Genomic DNA, 16,152 nt, shown 5'->3' with positions numbered 1-16,152 from the left:
CAGATACATTTTCAACTAAGCAATCTTCATTTTCGATGGATTCACTTCCAGAATCTGATGGTTCGTATGTAGAACCTGAATCTTCTTCTTCTTCAGTAATATCTATACGTACAAAATGATGAAATAACATAAAATATTTGGAAATATTTATTCTTTATTTATAGAAAGAATAAATATTGCGAGAATAAACTGTACTCTTTAAAAGTCACAAATTATAAGTTTCCAAAGCTTAAGGCATGTTAATGAGTTCAATTAAACTAAATTCTAGTTAAATATGCATATAGACTTACCATCGTTAGGTTCTGCACTTTCATGCATCAATAATAGTGCTCTCTTGTTCATTATGGTTTTCATCAAAAATATTCAAAAAGTTATCTAATTCACCATTATTAATTTGGTCGGATAAGTTTGCAACATCAATTTTTTTAAATTCATCATCAGATATATGACATAAGTTAGAAATAAGATCGGAGGTTTCCAGTTTGTTATCGGAGTCCAAATCATCTTGTGTTAGAATATAATACATAATATAAAAAACATTTAAAAACTTTTGATTTCATAAAAAGTAACTGCTTAGCTTTTACATATTACGTTGAAATCAAAATAAATTCAAGATAAATGTTTTCAGAGGAATGAAATTTAAAAATATTTTAGTCAAAGCAAATAGAACTTTATCATACAGCAAAATGAAAAAATAAAAAATACATATAGTCTTATTTTCAGATTTATACAGCGAAAGATAAACAAATAAATGTTTTGCTAAATAAATAATGGTTAATACTTTTTTTTTACCTCGCAATTTGTGAATGTTACCTTATAATTTGTAAATGATTTATAAATAAACATGTTTTCGAAATTTAAAAGCCAAATCAAATTTGATCATGAATATAGTCATTAAAAATTGTGCTAGCATCATCGCCTTCTTTGTTGTTAAATTCTAAGTGATAACTTTGATATAGAAATAGTTTGTTTGCGTACCGCAATTCGTTGTATATCATTAGAACTACACCGAGAAAAAAATATAGTAAATTTTACTATAAAATATGAGAAAAATTACTAAACCTGGAAAGTAATTTTGAAACGCTTATGATTTATAGGAAAAATTCGTAAGATTAGCATATTTTACAAGTCATTTAGTAATTTCGCATATACTGGTTATGGAAAATTTAGTATATTGCATCTAAATTTCTAGTTATATTTAGTAAATTTTACTATCCCTGTTTAGTAAATTTTACTATCCCGTTTAGTAAACTTTACTATTCCGTTTAGTAAGTTTTACTATATTAGAATGGGAAAAAATTAAATTAAATTTTTATTAGCTTTTAACTTTTTATTATTATTTTGATTATTATTGTGACTTATGTCATCTGCATTGGTGTTTGTGTTGATTTTTATTTTTTAAAAAAACACTTGTTTCAACCGAGATTCGAACCCTGATCTCCTGCGCGCGAGTCCTTTCCTATGTCTGAAGGTCTGATGTTTCCTTTGAACAAAAGTTCCACAACTTGTAATACATATTTGTATATGCTATCTCCACCATTTTTTAATTTTATCTATACATAGTAGAATTTACTATACAGATAGTAAAAAAATATAATCGTGTCAGCAAAAAATACATTGCGTATAGTAATTTTTAATATTTTGTATAGTAACAAATCCTATATTGTATTAAAAAATTTACTTTCTTAAATTTGTATTTATTAATAATACTTATAGTAAAATTTACTATACAAATAGTAAAAAATATAATCGTCTTAGCAAAAGATACATTGCTTATAGTAATTTTTAATATCTTATTATATAATTATTACTAACTAGTAAATTTTACTAAACGTTTAGTAAAAATTACAATACAGAATGTATTTTTTCATATCTGTTAGTAAATTTTAATATAGTATTGTAATTTTTACTATACTTTTTCCTCCGTGTAAATAATTTTTTTATGCTTGTTGCATATAATTATCATACTTACTTATTTTTGGATCAGTAAACCGGACACTTTTTAATTTATTTAAATCAATGGGTTCAATACGTATATTAGATATCATTATAGGTTTATTCCCTTTCGACACTCCTGCTTTGTACATTTATGTAACAAAAAAATTTAATTGATTTAGTTAGAAACATAAAAAAAAACGAAAACAGTTATACAGCAGAGGAGTGTCAGATAACATCCTCATGTCTTAGAATGCAGCTATTTATGACATTAATTTTTTAATTTTTTAGCAAGAATCGTAAGATCTGACTCATATCATTGAGAACTGTCTTCAACAGCATTCTCAGGTTCAGAGTTACGCTCTAAAAAGATACTTACCATTGTCCGGTTTTGAATGAAAAAGTGTAATAAATTTGTATGCGTCTTAATAAGTTTATTTGAGGCTGATTTGTATTTAATTTATTGCATATATCAATTAAAATAATCCGATTCGCTGAAAATATATAACAAGACCCAAATTAATAGAATAGAAAACCAAGGGATTCATTGAAAATAATGAATTATTTAAAATTAATTGCAATTTCGTAAAAAAAAACTTTCCGATTTATAGAAATTATGCATATAAAGAAAAAATTTTTAGATGTTTGCGATTGTGACAATCTTCAATTATTTAATTTTATTCCATTAATTAATTTTTTCGAAATAAAAATGACTTATTGGTACTTAATGTTTTGTCCCATAATTCGAATTTTTTTGTTACAAATGTCATCTCTTCTTTTATCAATTATTACGTGGCGTTTTATATGGACGCAATATTGTTGCTTTTTATCTTTGACTAATAAATATTTAATCATATTGAATATTATTAATTTAAATCACTAAATTCACTTCGAGCAGGTACATTCATCAATGGCAACTACAAAATGGTTGTGATGACGCTTATTGAGACGCTGAAAAGTTCCAAATCATCAAGTAACGACTGTGGCGCTATCGTAAAAATGCAAATTTGAATTTCTCATGGCTCTGTCAATTGATTGACTCTAGGGCCAATTTATCAATCCAAATTTATAGAAAGCCCGGATTAAATCATTATTTCAAATATTTCTATACATTGACAACATATAGATTTACTCGTCATAATAATTTAATCCCAGATTCTTATAATCTCTATGTTGTAGATGCAACGAATTCCAGATAGGCGATATGCATATATCATTAGTAGTTCAAAATCCTAGCATCACTCATTATTTAATACCAAGTCTACATTATTATATTCACGTATCAGTAAAAGTTAATTTCTAAATGGAAAATTCTCATAAAAAAATTGCTATGTTAATAATATAATTAGAAATATATCCAGAGACACGGTAGTGTCTCGCGCCAAGTACACGGTCAAACACATGTATATGTGTGAGTGTGTAGCGCGAGCCTACCTGTCTCTTTTCTTGAGTCGGAGTGGTGTTTTATGGTTATGAGTTACATTTTTTTTTATTAAAACTAAAACACGGCTCATTTCTGGTTTTTCTGAAATATTTGTGTCTCACTCAAAGTTTACCAACTGAATTTTATCACATTTTATTATTATTTATCTTTTAAAATATAAAAAACGTTAGCATATACTATAGTACCTTAAAAATTGAGATTTCAGAAATTTTTTCCATCTATAATATATGCTTATTTATTACCGTCTTAGAATAAATAGTTTCAAGAAGGAGCATGATTAACTCAACTATGGAGACTATATAGTCTCCATAGACTCAACATTAAAGTTTTTAAAATCTGTCTTGATTTTTCAACACTAGAGAGCGCTTTCATTACCCTCGTATGCACAAACAAAGAGGCCTAATGCGTAATATTATTTTACCCATGACGAATGAATAAGCAAGTTTGGGTCAACTATTAACTACCCTAATGGCTACTTTAGCTTGAAATTGACAATAATTTGACAATGAAATTACCTGCAATTCGCTGCCTGACTTTGCTGTCAGTTTAACAGCGAAAGTTGAATAGTAAAATTTGCGGTTAATTTTTCCCCAATGTAGAGGTAACTTTTTTTTATTAGAAACAAAACCCAATTAGCACGGTTTGCTTAGCAAAAGTTCAACTTTACGAAAAAATCCTTTAATTTTTCGTCAAATGTCGGTCAATTTCAGGCATTTTTGTTTTTGAAGACAATTTGTATAAAACTTTTGAAGTGAATTTGCATTCTAATTCGGGTGGTAATTTAACGTCAAATTGTATGGCAAGTTGTATACCAATTGTCATCAAAAACGAAAAAGTCTGAAACTGACGGTCATTTGACAAAAAATTCAAGGAAACTTTTGCTAAAGCAAATCGTGCTATTAGGGGGTATGCTCGGCAAATCTGATAATATGGTAAGTTTACCAGGAACTCAGTTTGGCCAACAGAAACAAACTAAAATATTTTTATATTTTTAATGTTGTTAGTCACAGGCAAGTGACATTATCCACTACAAAGTGGTAATTTTAAACTATCCTTATTTACCCGCTCAACTGAACTTGGATTTCAATCCTATTGTATGACTAAATGATGAGTTATCATCACGAAAGTATTTTCAATATTAAAAAATTAATTATAACTGTTTCCATCAACTGAAAATACTAATAAATTATTTACATCACAATTTTTATAACAAACTCGATCTAAATAATTTCGTGTATCTCAACAGTTTTGTTAAACTCGATAATGGTATAATAACTAAAAATTACCATAGAAGTCAAGAATTCGATTGATTAGTTTATTGATGTTTATTTAAGTTGGCATGTGTTATATTTTAAAAAAAAGTGGCGCTTAAAAGTAAAACAATAGTGGGGGTCATTGTTCTTAAAAAGAATTTTTCCTAAAAATATTCTCTATTTTCTCACAAGAAAAAAAAAATCATTACAATAATACTTTTTTAAAAGTTAATTTCAATTTATGCGGTAAATTATAGTGTACTATTATTGTCTAATAATGATTAAACTGTGAGCCAATAGAATGATTTTAAACTTAAAAATGATTTGACGACTTGACAAAATATTACACTACGTTTGATCGTAGATGGGGCGACGCAGACAAAAATTTTCTGACAACTCTGAATTAAATTTTCCCTCAATCTGCGGTGGATATAGGACGGCAAAATGAAAAAAAACTCACATTTCTTAGTTGCTAAGATTATTTCATGTAAATGTTTCGTAATATTAAAAAATTTATAATTATTGTATCAAAGGATTTTATTCAGAAATATAAAAAACAATGTAACTTTCAGATAATATTTGAAGTTGCTTTGCTTTACAAAAAAAAGAGAAATCCCACCAAAAACAGATTCTCTGTAAAAAAATCGCGCCAAGTACACGTTCAACACTATCTATGAATGGAAAAAATGTACTTTACAAAAAGCTATAAAATCTTGAAAACACCAAGTAACTGGTAGCATTGGAAATCATGAGAAAAATCTGAATCAAAATATATAATGAAAAAAAATGATCCGAATGTACTTGGTGTGCGTTTAAACAATAAATTTTCTTGTTATCGTCATTTCTTTGCAGTTTACTAAAATTCAGAATCGATCATAGAAATTGACTGTAAAATCAAAAGCGTGTAGTCAAAATTTACACACTTGCCGAAAAACATTGAAATGCGGCAAGCAAGCTATAGAAATTTAACACACCGTTAAACGTGTATCAACCCTGCTTAAAAAATCCGATAGATTCTTATAGCTGTATGTATAAGGCCCTATACTTAACTATAGCGCTTCTCATAGAACTCATTCATTCTTATAAAATCCCTATAGGAATGCATAAGAATCTATTGGATTCTATGAGATTTTCTAAACAGGGAAATGACTACAAAAAAACTATAGTTTGCTTATGACAAACATGGGATACACTCCATGTGTGTTAAAATAATACACTTATAGAGTGGATTTGCAGTGAATTACTTGACTCAATGAAATCGTGACGCACACCAAGTACATTCGGATCATTTTTTTTCATTATATATTTTGATTCAGATTTTTCTCATGATTTCCAATGCTACCAGTTACTTGGTGTTTTCAAGATTTTATAGCTTTTTGTAAAGTACATTTTTTCCATTCATAGATAGTGTTGAACGTGTACTTGGCGCGATTTTTTTACAGAGAATCTGTTTTTGGTGGGATTTAATATATCCACGAACAGTTTAAAAGCAACTTAGATAACTAAATTATTAATAACAAATATCATATCTTTGTAAAACTAAACAAAAAAAAAAAGGTGAAAGCTGAAATACTTTTTTTGTTTTTTTTTCGTTGGATGGCAACCGGCCCTGAAGTGCCATGTGTTAGAAACCCTAATAGCACAGTTTGCTTTAGCAAAAGTTTACGCATACCATTGCTTTCGCACAAGCGCCACTTCACGAATCGTCATGGAACCGAAAAGACAAAATCCACATGGCCATCTATGGAAGCAGTGTGACAACTGTACTCCGAATTTCTCTGTTCTATGCCAACTTTACTCAAAATGGATATTTAGGTACACCAATAGTTTTCCGAAACTCTACTCTATTCTTTCTCTATTCAAGGAGAACTCTACTCCATTAAAACTGTACCCTGATAGCCAAGTTGGCGAGAAAAAGTTGGTCATTCATTAGTTTCCGACCAACTTGACGACAAGTTATCGACAACTTCAGCTTTTGCAACTTTTGGCTACAAGTTACCGCCAACTTTCTCAGAAAGTTGGCGGCAGTATGGAGCCGCAACTGGAATGCAAGTTTCTGAGGAAATTGAAAGTAAACTTACCGTCAACTTATAATCACCAACTTTTGCAAGCAACTTTTGCCACCAACTTTCTCAGAAAGTGATCGTCAACTTTTTGGATTTACAACTTTTGCCACCAACTTTCTCAGAAAATGTCCATCAACTATTGGAGGTACCAACTGTTGGCGATCAACTTGGTTCCAGTTGCGGCTGCAAGTTTCTCGTCAGTTTCTCGCCAACTTGGCTATCAGGGAACTTTTTCACGATCAACTCGTGTTATCAGGATACTCAATGACAACATTACTCAATGATACAACTGGTAACATACTGAACGTCGATAAGACAGAAGTACGTAGCCGTTAAGTTACCATACGGCGCTGAATGAATAAACCTAAAGTATCTAAAGATGAGATGAAAATTTGAAAATGTCATTTGAAATATATATAATATGTTAATTACAAGTTTATGGTGTTAATTAATCTATTAGTAAAAAGCCAAAAAAAATCTTTTATTTTAGTGTGTTTAAAGTAAAGTTATGTCATTAAAATATATTTACGTTTTAAATAAAAAAAAACTACCAAGTATGTTTATTTTTATGGTATAATTCATGTTTAATTATAAAAAATAAAGAAAATTAAAATAATTTATGAAAATAATAAAACGAAAATACTAATGAATATTGTATTAATAAAACAATTATAATTTTTTGTGTAATAGTTGAAAATTTTTTTATTAAAATATAAAGTACATAAATATTTTATGTTAAATAATGATATTAGGAAATATTAATAAATAAGTTTAATTGTTATATGAAATTATTGTCAAATGAACTGTCAGAAAGTGCCTCCTATTTTATTTACTATAAATATAAGTAATATCAATATTTTCTGTTAAGCAATAGTCTTAATTAATACTAATCAACAAGTTACATTTATATATTTTATAGTATATGTAATTGTTGTTAAGGGTATCGTCAGACAGTGCCTCCTATTTTATTTAAACATTCAATGACTTTCAACTGATAAGTAATGTACGATATTTTTTCTAAAATCTTTAACTTGATGAAATTGCAATGATGTTATTTTTTTTTTTTATATCAATTAATAAAAATTAAATAACCTTATAACAGTTGAGTCATTGAATATTTTTGAAATGTGGAGGATACTGTCGAGAATGCTCTCAAATCTAAATTAAATCTTTTTTTTTTATAAAAATTATTTTAATCAGATTACTTATATATAAATCCCACCAAAAACAGATTCTCTGTAAAAAAATCGCGCCAAGTACACGTTCAACACTATCTATGAATGGAAAAAATGTACTTTACAAAAAGCTATAAAATCTTGAAAACACCAAGTAACTGGTAGCATTGGAAATCATGAGAAAAATCTGAATCAAAATATATAATGAAAAAAAATGATCCGAATGTACTTGGTGTGCGTCACGATTTCATTGAGTCAAGTAATTCACTGCAAATCCACTCTATAAGTGTATTATTTTAACACACATGGAGTGTATCCCATGTTTGTCATAAGCAAACTATAGTTTTTTTGTAGTCATTTCCCTGTTTAGAAAATCTCATAGAATCCAATAGATTCTTATGCATTCCTATAGGGATTTTATAAGAATGAATGAGTTCTATGAGAAGCGCTATAGTTAAGTATAGGGCCTTATACATACAGCTATAAGAATCTATCGGATTTTTTAAGCAGGGTTGATACACGTTTAACGGTGTGTTAAATTTCTATAGCTTGCTTGCCGCATTTCAATGTTTTTCGGCAAGTGTGTAAATTTTGACTACACGCTTTTGATTTTACAGTCAATTTCTATGATCGATTCTGAATTTTAGTAAACTGCAAAGAAATGACGATAACAAGAAAATTTATTGTTTAAACGCACACCAAGTACATTCGGATCATTTTTTTTCATTATATATTTTGATTCAGATTTTTCTCATGATTTCCAATGCTACCAGTTACTTGGTGTTTTCAAGATTTTATAGCTTTTTGTAAAGTACATTTTTTCCATTCATAGATAGTGTTGAACGTGTACTTGGCGCGATTTTTTTACAGAGAATCTGTTTTTGGTGGGATTCTTATATGACTCTTATTCAATTAATAGTATTCTTGTCACGCCAAGAACTTAATTACAATCAACTAATAGAAAAAATTATTAAGAGTATCCCGAAACCTACTGTTGGTGAATAAACTGTGAAGATTTACGCGCATGATGTATTTGCATATGTTAACGAGTAGCTCGTAGTTAATAATTACGTAGAAAATAGAAAATCATGATACAGAATTACTTTTTAAAAACAATACCAAAGTACACCAGCACACCAACAACAATCACCAAAGTATTGATAACGTATAAAACCAGCTATTAAAGTGAATCCACAAAAAAAAATACCTGCTAAGAATTATACATTTTTCAATACTTATTAATGAAATTAACTTAAAAAAAAAAAAAATTAAGTTAATTAAGTTTCGCGATATTAAAATAAAAATAAAACCATGAAAAATATACTGAAACCAGCCACAAATTTATTTATTATACTTTTTCCCATATAAAAATATTAAAAATATTTCATAGACCGTAAATACTTTATATATTATTTGGAATCAATAAATATCTACCAAACTACTTTTTTTATTTTAATTCATTACTGGAACTTGATTTTTAATGAAGTTAAAAAAAATGATGAGCTGTTGAAAATAACGCCAATGATTATGACATTTATAGGTTAAGACGCATTTTCATTTGTTTCTCTATTCGCACTCAACTGGATAAACGGTACTATCTCTGTTACACTTGTACATTAAATAGGAACTTTGTCCGAGCTTTTCTCGTAAACAAATGGAAGTTATCAAAAAATTCAAGTGCACTTCGCTAGTTCATAGAGTAAAGCATCGGGTCTGTGTCTTTATTTTGTGTTTAGAGCTTTTATTTCAGAGAAAAGCTGGGACAAAATTATCTGAAAACCGTTCTTAATGTTAGCCAGACTAGTGAAGTATGTATACCACCCTAATAACTACTTTAGCTTGAAATTGTCGGTAATTTGACATTGAAATCAATTGAATTTTTTCTGCTCGAATTTGCCGAAAATTTGACTGCGAAAGTTCATTCTTCCCATTTTAGAAGGTTAGCAAATTTATACATGAAATTGTCTACAATTTGGAGGTAAAAAAATACTTTACAATTCTGCAAGTCAAATTAACAATAAATTGATGTAAAATTTTTCCTGAAAATTAACGAAAAAATTTTTATAGTTAACTTCTAAAGTGTATTTGCATTTTAATTCGGGTAATAAATTTACATCAAATTGTACAGTTAGTTAAATATAAGTTGTCATCATAAATGGGCAAAAAAAAATGACGTTAATTAATGAGCCCGATATCGAAGTAAAAATTATCGCATTAAAAATGTCCTGAAACCTGCCACAAGTTCGTTTTTTATACATTTCGCCATATATAATTCAAAAAAATATGTCGTAGACCGATCGATTAATATCTACTAAACTACTTATTTTAATTCATTACTGGAACTTGATTTTCAATGAAGTTTAAAAAAATGATTAGCTATTAAAAATCACGCCAATGACTTTGGAATTTTCAATGACTCTAGCAATTTTTATAGGTTTGTGTAATATAAGATTGAGAGATGTTGTTTTTATGAATTACTACATTATAAACACAAACTTTAATGTTATATAGGTCATCTACTGATAACCTAATGAAAAATCATATTAAATTTGCAACACGTCACTTGATTCACGCATAAATTAAAAAATCTCCAAACATCGTAACTTTTAAAAATGTCCTGGTAGCTGCCATTAGCAAATAAACTAAAAGCATGCATGCCTTTGTATAAATTAAAGAGTGGCTAGTAAATAATAATTGCATAGAAAATCATGAAAATAAATAATTTTCTAAAGACAATACGATAAAAGTTCATTTGTAATGGAATTGCTTATTTTTTTATGAATAAATTAAATAATATACATATTAGGTCCGATTTTCACGTAAGTATCGACATCATATAAAACTAGCTATAGAATCCATTAAAAAACTACTTACTAGGTACGGATCACTTATTTTCCAATAATTCTAAATGAAATAAAATAAAGAAAAAAATTGCTACGTTTATTTGTGAGATACTTAAGTAAAAATGAAATTATCAAAAATATCCTGATAGCTGTCATAAATTCGTTTTTTATACTTTCACTCCATATATAATTCAAAAACATATTTTATTGATCGATAATTCTTTATAAAGTATTATGAATCAATAAACATCGCAGCAATATTATTTTTTTTAATTATTTATCGGAACTTTATTATTAATTAAGTATAAAAAAAGAATGATTGAAAATAAAGCCAATGACTTCGACATTTATAGGTTAGTGGTATCAATGAGTGGGAGGTTGTTGTTTTTGTGAAGTACAACATTATAGATATACGCTTTAATGTTTAATCTGTCACTCATTGTATGCTTCGAGTTTAATAAGGAATATAATTATTAACACATTTCATAGTTTTCGTATAAACTATGAAACTTTTGACTTGCGTAACTTCTGAAAATGTCCTGAAACCTACCACTACACAGTAGGGTGTGTCCGTTATTTCCCAAATTAGTTTTTTTTAACTTGGCCATGATATAAATTATTTATTTGTGATCCAAAAACAATATGAAAAATCAATAAAGTTTATTCTAATGCCGTTTAACCCTGCCTAAGTAATGATACTTTCCCATTTTATTACAATGAGAAAAATTTTATTACTCGCTTTAAAATAAGTGTACAGTAGTCACTAATATTTATTGTTGTAGAAAATTTACCGCTCTTCAATAAAGTCTCTTATGTTTTTTTCGTGAATCTAACCATTTGAGAGAGATTGAAGCTCAAAGTTTGATTTGTTTGAAAAAATTGTCGTTTTTGTTTGAGATTTTATTCCTCTCTAGAACATAGACAGAATTAAGTGCTATGAACTTTCTTGTAGAAAGTGTATCGCTCTTCAGAAAAGGTTTCGTATACTTTTCTCATAAATCCAACCATTTAAGTGATATCGAAACTTAAAGTTAATAAATTTAGAAAATGATGTTTTCCGATTAAAATTCTATAACTCTTCGGCAAACAGATACATACTTAGGCATCTAACAGTTTTCTATCGAAAATTTACTGCTCTACAAAAAAGGTCTTTAAGATTTTTTTAATAAACCCAACCATTTAATAGATATTTAAGCTCTAAGCTGAAAGAAACTTTCACAAACTAACTCAATATATCGCTCTGATGATATAAAAAATTCCTTTTATGTCGAGCTTAAATATTTCTTATTTGACAGAAAAATGGAAGCAAATTTTTGGTATGCAACCCTAGAAAGTTAAAAACATCTACTGGGCAAGTTTTTCCTCAGGAAACTTGGTTATTTAGGTTTTTGCTCACAAAATAATTTCCATTCAACTTGATGACAAGTTGCGGCCGGAGCTTGACGTCAATTTGGCTATCAGGGTGTTATGTCCAAATAATTTTTTTTTTATTCTAATAATTATTTAAAATAATTATTACAGAGCTCTTCTTTTCAAAAGCGCGCGAAAACGCAGCGTCAGCTTTTCCACCTTTTATGCGACAAAGAATAGTGGGAGGATAACTGCAATAAGACGAACGAACAATTAATAAACTGTCGTCACCTTCCACCAATGACAATAATTAAAAATTCCCCATCAATCGCGAAATCAAAGTTTATAAAAAGCCTGAGCACCCATAGCTCAGGGCAAGTCGGTTCTTCTAACTTACGGTCCGCGAATATTCGATCTTTCATGCACTCTTATTGCAGGATTCCGCCCCAGGCGTTGAAAAGTCAATAAGAGGATCTTTAATATTTTTCTATTTAAACCTTATTGCAGAAAACCGCTTAGGCGTTGAATAATCAATAAGGCATTCAAAAATTGACATCTTTTTGCAGTCAATTATTGCAGGATTCCGCTTATGCGTTAAAAAAGCAATAATCGACTTCTTTATCTATTAAAAATCCTCACAGATTAATAGAAACTTCCGGTCTGATTGAAATAGTGACGCAAATCACGTGTATTTGCGATTCCATCTCGGTCTGAGTTATTTTGCGCATAAAATCACTTTTAAGGTGTGTAAAAAGGACGCATTAAAAATAAAATAAAAATCCTATAAATTTCCGTGAATAATCAATAATCTTAAAAATATCAATTGTTAAAAATTAGTGTAAAGGATTCAGTGTACAAGTGTATTGTAACTAAATCAGAAATAAAAAGCAGAAAAACCATAAGTTCAGCCTTCCGAGTTTCATTCGAGAGTAGCACATAAGTTTACATCCTACAACCCCAGCCGCGCCCATCCAACCAAATCCTACAGGAGGAAGCTGAGTGAGCTGCAACGTTCTGGAGGGATCTAACCTGCCGTGACTAGAAAGAAAGAAACATCGAAAGGTAGGTGAAAGATTTTAAATTCTATTCTTTCATAAGATAACTGGTTCGACACAAGATCACCGGTCTCTTCGGAGACGTTTGGGTTCTTACTTCGAAGTAGAAGATCCACCATAAATAATAAATTATAGAAAGATAACTCTTCCTCGTATTCTTTAATGTCGTCCGCAACCTCCAAATCGCTCGTCTAAATTTTTCTATCGCTACCAAAGGGCGAAATCCCAGATAATAAATTTAAATTTAAGCGGCGGACATAACATAAAGAACACTGGTGGCAGCGGTGGGATTTTCGAAGTAAAAATTCTTCTTGTTGAGCCACAGTTATAATTCTTCTACTATTTTTGAGAAAAGGTAGATTTTTGTGGTTATTTTTCTCTTCTCGAAATTTTCACATTTTAGAATTTCGAGTTTCGTGGCATTTTCTTGAGAGTGCTACACCCTGCTTTCGTGGATTCGCCACACCTTAACAGGTAGCAATTCCACGTATTGTAAATTCAGCAATTTTCGCCCCTCAATTCGAGTTGCGAAACGCCTGAGTTCACCGTCCGCGACTTCGCGACCAAATCGCAAAGTCAGCAATAAGTCGCACATCTACTTTACTGTACAGCTTTGAGCTGTTGAAAAAATTTATTAATTCTTTCTTTCTCTTTTTGACCTACTCAGCAATTTTGCTCAGAGTCCAGAGACGTTTAACATCCTTGTCCTACGCTTTACCTTAGGGTGTGGTCACCACCATTTCTCGTACCAGTAAAAACAGGAGGCGAAGAAATTTGACGCCTCCTCCAGTCGGTGGTCTCAGGGGTGAAATGGTCAATAATGAGGAAAGACCCGTTTTCAGGCTAGATGCCACTTTGCATGATGCAAACACTCCACCTTCTCAGTATGATATGGCCAAGGAGCTCTATCGAGAGCTCCCTAAATTTAACGAAGAAGGTCCAAATTGCGAACAAGATTTCAAGGAATTTGACGCAATCGTACGGAGTTGGTTACCTTGCATCATCCCGGAACATCAGGACGTGTTCGTGGCAAAAATCGTAAAAAGAATTTCTGGTCGTGCTAGAGATCAAATCGAATACACTCCGATTCATAGCGTCGTAGAACTTCTCGAGATACTGGGAGAAAGGTATCAAGACGGCGATCCAGCTCTTGTTTGGCACAAATGTCTAGCTTCAGCTAGCCCGAGAGAAGGCGAAACCATCGAAGATTTCTTTTTCAGGTTGCGCAAAATGATCAGAGGCCTGGAAGCCGCGTTACCAGAGGAGAATTGGGAAGCCATTATGTCGCAACAAGAAAAGGTTGCATTCGATACTCTCTATTCCGCTTTGCCTGACCTCCCAAAATGTCTTGCGAGTTTAAAAGATCCAAAGACGCTCGAAGATCTTTATAAAGCGGTAAAAGAGGAAAGAACTCGCGAATGCATGCGACCAAGGCGTAAACGCGAATCTAACGACTATCAACGTCAGTTTCAGAGAGACAGAGGCTACGACCGAGACTATAACATACGTTACTCGAAAGATGACTATCAGAGACCTCGCAAAAATTACGACGACTACGACGACCGTAGAGAAACCAGAGGACGAACGTTCTCTTACTCTAAAAAGCATTATAGACCGAGTAAATACGCTACAGACAGCGAAGACAGTGTGGACTCTGACGACAGCTCAGCGTCAGCTGATTACCGAACGTACACTTACACCTCGAGTAAAGGGGGACGTGGACGGACCTACGATGACGACTCGACGTCACGGACATTAAAGAAAAATTCATCACGTTCACAAACTGAAGAACCCTCTTCAGCGAAGAAAAAGGTTGTGACTTTCGACTCTGCAGACATTGACACAGAAAAACTCGAACATCTAAAACTAGAGACTCCTTGCTGTAACTGTCCCTTCTGTCCTCATCGCGAGGCAAGTAAATCTGCCTCCTCAAAACACAACGATGAAGATTTAAACTCAACGGGCGCTCGACAGACCGAGGCGACTGCGAGTATGCCCCGAGAGTCTCGCCGACCTACGAACCCTCATCAGAAAACTCAGACGGTGAAGGAGTTCAGAATTCTTCAACGTTCGAAACCCTTACACTAGTCATCGATAAGGGTCTACGAGTCTGGATCACATCTCCAGACCTCTTCCAGGACGGATGCGAAGTTTTGTTAGATACAGGTTCTGACCTGAATCTCCTTTGCATCGATGCTCTGGGGGATGATACCACCTTTTACCCTGAAAATGGTGGTGTGGTGGGCGGCATAGCAACCAGTAGTATCCCAATAATTGGAACTGTGACCCTCAAGATCTTTGACGTAGATGTTTGTTTCCAGGTCGTACCTAGACCACCAGGTGGTTATCTGGGCATCCTTGGAAATGAATTTTTCATCAAAGAACGAGCTGGCATTTCCTTTTATTGGAATACGCTGGTCCTGATAAATAGACCTACCCGTCCTATCCCTTTTTCAATGGATAATGACCTTGATGTGAGATATATCCTGTCCCTAGGGACAGGGCCAAAAATTTTCGACTCATGTAATTCGCTTCATGGGGAATTACAATGCTTTCTCATAGATACAGGGGGGGATGTGTGTTTGATAAATTCTTCCGCTCTTAAACCCGAAATTAGAGTGGATCGTGGTAATACGATGCTACTCCGTGGTTTGAATGCACAGTCCATGGAAACAATTGGTACTGTAGAATTAAAGGTTTTGGGTTCAAAAATCCGATTCCATGTTTGTGATGAGAATTTACCCTTCCATGGTGTCGGAATTTTGGGCAACAACTTCCTGAAAAATGAACAAGCGGAAATTTCATACCATCATTAATCTCCGAATTTATCATCTCGACCTTCCCGACCTTTACCTTTCAGTATCGGAATAAAACCATTCCGTTCATACGTAATTCCACCCCGTATGCGGATGTCCGTGTCAGTACCTGTTGTAAATCCTGAGATCAAACAAGGCTACCTCCGTAAGATTCCTCTTAAAGAAGGACTCTTAATGGGCGAAGCCGTTGTCTCAATTGATGACGATCAAGCGAT

At 31.6% G+C, this 16,152-nt stretch overlaps 1 long non-coding RNA gene across 2 annotated transcripts; it reads right to left on the bottom strand.

The window, feature by feature from the left end:
* Positions 1 to 111: 111 nt before the first annotated feature.
* LOC103572485 (uncharacterized) lies at positions 112 to 6,082 on the bottom strand. 2 transcript variants are annotated; one of them, XR_008404281.1, is made up of 3 exons: positions 2,315 to 6,082; positions 1,973 to 2,074; positions 112 to 504 (listed from the first exon to the last, which is right to left on the bottom strand). It is a non-coding gene; the product is annotated as an uncharacterized LOC103572485 (long non-coding RNA). The 2 variants fall into 2 exon arrangements; XR_008404282.1 differs by lacking the exon at positions 112 to 504 and adding an exon at positions 1,013 to 1,483.
* Positions 6,083 to 16,152: the final 10,070 nt, after the last annotated feature.

This window comes from Microplitis demolitor, chromosome 9 (genome assembly GCF_026212275.2).
Source record: "Microplitis demolitor isolate Queensland-Clemson2020A chromosome 9, iyMicDemo2.1a, whole genome shotgun sequence".
Classification (NCBI taxonomy): domain Eukaryota; kingdom Metazoa; phylum Arthropoda; class Insecta; order Hymenoptera; family Braconidae; genus Microplitis; species Microplitis demolitor.
Note: the sequence above shows the minus strand (reverse complement) of the source record. Positions and strands in the feature narration are given on the sequence as shown.